The following is a 3,980-nucleotide window of genomic DNA, read 5'->3' on the forward strand; positions in this document are numbered from 1 at the left end:
ACAGTGAGCTCAGATACATACAACCTGTCTGACCTTGCTGCACTGACACCACCTTCATTACCTACTACAGTAGTGATCAGATACATACAAACCTGTCTAACCTTTCTGCACCGACACCCACCTTCATTAACTACTACAGTAGAGATCAGATACATACAACCTGTCTAACCTTGCTGCACCGACACCCACCTTCATTAACTACTACAGTAGAGCTCAGATACATACAACCTGTCTGACCTTGCTGCACTGACACCACCTTCATTACCTACTACAGTAGAGCTCAGATACATATAACCTGTCTGACCTTGCTGCACCGACACCACCTTCATTAACTACTACAGTAGAGCTCAGATACATACAACCTGTCTGACCTTGCTGCACTGACACCACCTTCATTACCTACTACAGTAGAGCTCAGATACATACAACCTGTCTAACCTTGCTGCACCGACACCCACCTTCATTACCTACTACAGTAGAGATCAGATACATACAACCTGTGCTAACCTTGCTGCACCGACACCACACTTCATTAACTACTACAGTAGAGCTCAGAATACATATAACCTGTCTAACCTTGCTGCACCGACACCACCTTCATTAACTACTACAGTAGAGCTCAGATACATATAACCTGTCTGACCTTGCTGCACCGACACCACCTTCATTACCTACTACAGTAGAGCTCAGATACATATAACCTGTCTGACCTTGCTGCACCGACACCACCTTCATTAACTACTACAGTAGAGCTCAGATACATATAACCTGTCTGACCTTGCTGCACCGACACCACCTTCATTACCTCTACTACAGTAGAGCTCAGATACATATAACCTGTCTGACCTTGCTGCACCGACACCACCTTCATTACCTACTACAGTAGTGATCAGATACATACAACCTGTCTGACCTTGCTGCACCGACAGCCACCTTCATTAACTTTTAACCATGTGTAGTGACTAACTTTTGCATTCCTTACTCTCCACACACCAGAAAGCTCAAAACCTCAGTTAGTAGACCAGACAGACAAGTAGCTGACCGCATGTGAGGTTCTTCAGCAGTGTGATCAACAGTAAAATCCAGTGTACCGTTCCAGTCCCCCCCTAAAACTATACACCCCTCTTGGTCACACTGTCTTAAAGTTTCCTTTATTTGATCAAATACAGCAATACTCTCTGTACCCTCATTAGGATCAGAAACATTACAAAAAAACATTGACCAATAAAACCCAACCCTTGACAATCTCTAGATACCACAGTCACCCTTAAGCCTGAGGAAAACAAAATTGCCATCCCAGCACTGAAAGTAGTACTATGACTGAGTATATGCTGCCCCTCCCACCATATTCCCCAGTCAACTTCATTAGCCTCATCACTATGTATCTCCTGTTGAAAAACTCCATGAAGCCTTTTCTGTTTTATTAATTCTAATACCCAAGCCAATTTAACAGATTTCCCAGAAGTCTGGTCCAGAAACCCATTTACCTCACCTAGATTGTAAATTGAGTCATCGCCAGCTGCTATCATATCAACAAGGATAGCATAAATGTCCATATCCTTCTCCTGACACTCCTCAACTGAGGCCACAGACCCCTGACTCCCCTCTGCAACATCTCTCTCAACACTCGTACCACATCACTAGTACCGGGCATCTCCACTACCTGGGAGACTAGCTCCACCTGAACCCCCCTCCTGTACCCCATCACTCGTACTGGGCATCTTCTCACCAGTCTGGGAAAATGGCTCGCCTGATCCATCCTGAGCTCCTACAACAATATGTTTCTGCTGCACATCAGACGCTTTGTTCCCGTCTGGTACAAGCTGCAACTCAGTACCCTCAACACAAACAACTTGTTCCTCAGCAACAGGTGTTGTGGCTGCTCTACCACTGTCAGCCCACCTCTACCTACATCAGTGAGGCCAGGCGTTACAAGGACCAACTACAAGCATGTCGCTTATGGCCAACATCCCCACACTCAAAACACCGATGACTACCCGTACTAGCATAAGCCATATACAGTCTGTTGTCATACTTGACTTTAAACGATAACTCCAAAGTCTGCTCCGGTGAGTCCAAAAACATAAACACCTGTCGCCGAAACAACAACCTTTTTCAGAGCCGAGTGTTTGAAACCCAACTTCCCAAACCGCAATAACTCGCGTTCCAATCGCTTATTTGCAACAAAAGGCGATACATTCAAAATCGTAACCCTTGTTGACGGAGAAAAAGCAGCGTAACGTTTTCATAGCCTATCTTCTCTCCTACTGTGACCAATGACAGTAGCTCCAGTACCACACCTCAAGCCGTGCCCAAGTGGCAGGGACGCCGACCCCATGTGGGTCGCCATCCCCACCAAAACCAGGACAATTCAACAAGAAATACAATTTATCTAATTCTACCACTGAAAAAAACCTGAATCAGCAGAAAAAGGAAAACCACCAAGAAAAGTAAACAAGAAAGAAACCACAGGCGATCTAACTCCAGACAACACTCACACTCATACAATACCCAGCATGCGCCAAACACTCCCAACATGCACAGAGACAGTGACACACAGAGAGAGATGTGACTTGTGACTTAAATGTCAGATTCATGTTCTTAGTCTACTGAAACTGTACCTGTGGAGTGATGGAGGTAGAACAGGGAATGTTCAGTCTGAAGAAATTATTCAGTTTGAAGGACTGCTCTGGTCTTGTGATGGGAATCCTTTTAGACCCTTGAAACTTTGATTCTTGTTGTTCCACAGCCTGCGAAACGAGGCACGGAATACACAGCCAGTCAATGTATAGTCTTGTTGATACATTATTCAGAAAACTAGCAAAACACTTATCTTCATTTATTGAGTGTCAACATAAACTGCACCACTGGTTAGTTAAGGTCATCTCTATAATAATGGTCCCTCACCTGTATCTGGCCGGGGTCACTGGGGAACAGGTACAGGCGTGGAATTAGTTTATTTATGTCCTTCATCACTGTCAGATAGAGCATCAGCTCACAGTGGACATGTACGTTCCAAGACAGTAATCTCAGTATCAGAGAGATAGCTGAGAACTTGGGATGGAYAATCTTAGCATGGAATCTGGTGACCTCATGCACTTCCTCTAAAGACACTCCATGTTCCTCTACATGAAGAATCTTCATCTCATTCCACCGGGAAGGGTTGGTCCCTGAACAACACAATAAAAAGGAGACAAAGACAAATATTGTCTTATTCATCCAACTAAAACACAAAGAATATGCAGTACCAGATCACAGTAAACTCAAACTCCCAGAATAGTTGATTCATTAATTCAGGAAGTGAAACTCAGTTACATGGAAATGTCTTTCTGAATACTATTTCTATATGGTTTTACCTAAACAGACACAGTGTGGCAGATGAACTTCCTCCAGTTCACCTAACTCCATAGTGATGTCCAGCAATGGACCACCTTGTGTGTACTGCATGTCTTTCAGAAGTTGACTGTAGGGATCAGTGTCTGAAGTGATACTTCAGAATGAGACATCTCTCCCACACAGCCGCGGAGCCAGACACTGTGCACTCAATAACTCCCTTTGGGTGTCCTGTGTCTGAGGCAACATCAAGATATGGTGGAGAGGGTCAATGGTTAAATGGAGAGGTTGATTAGAAGACTATTCCCAAAGGTAATGGGGAATACACTAGCAGGGTGAATGAAATGTTAAAGTAGTTATTTTACCTGAACATTGTCACTCCTGGACAGTGGAAGTCAAGGGTTCAATCTGAAGCCAGTGTGTGAGTCCTGAAACAGGACAAGCATGTCAGTAATACATATGGGCTTGTTTCCTGGACACAGATTGAGTCTAGTGTGGACTAAAAAGCGTGCTCAATGGAAGTTTCAATAGAAAGTTCTTTAAGGTCCAGGACTAGATAATCTGTGTCTGGGAACTGGCCCATTAATCAAAGTACTAATCTGATGTATTTATTCAATGTTACATGAAATGCTGGTGGATTATCAATT

General features: G+C 44.0%; 1 long non-coding RNA gene across 1 annotated transcript; it reads right to left on the reverse strand.

Moving 5' to 3' along the window:
* Positions 1-2,621: 2,621 nt before the first annotated feature.
* Positions 2,622-3,445, reverse strand: LOC112072972 (uncharacterized). The gene is made up of 3 exons (XR_011476409.1): positions 3,357-3,445; positions 2,908-3,170; positions 2,622-2,750 (listed from the first exon to the last, which is right to left on the reverse strand). It is a non-coding gene; the product is annotated as an uncharacterized lncRNA (long non-coding RNA).
* Between the last annotated feature and the right edge of the window lie 535 nt (positions 3,446-3,980).

This window comes from Salvelinus sp. IW2-2015, unplaced genomic scaffold (genome assembly GCF_002910315.2).
Source record: "Salvelinus sp. IW2-2015 unplaced genomic scaffold, ASM291031v2 Un_scaffold2111, whole genome shotgun sequence".
NCBI classification, from domain to species: domain Eukaryota; kingdom Metazoa; phylum Chordata; class Actinopteri; order Salmoniformes; family Salmonidae; genus Salvelinus; species Salvelinus sp. IW2-2015.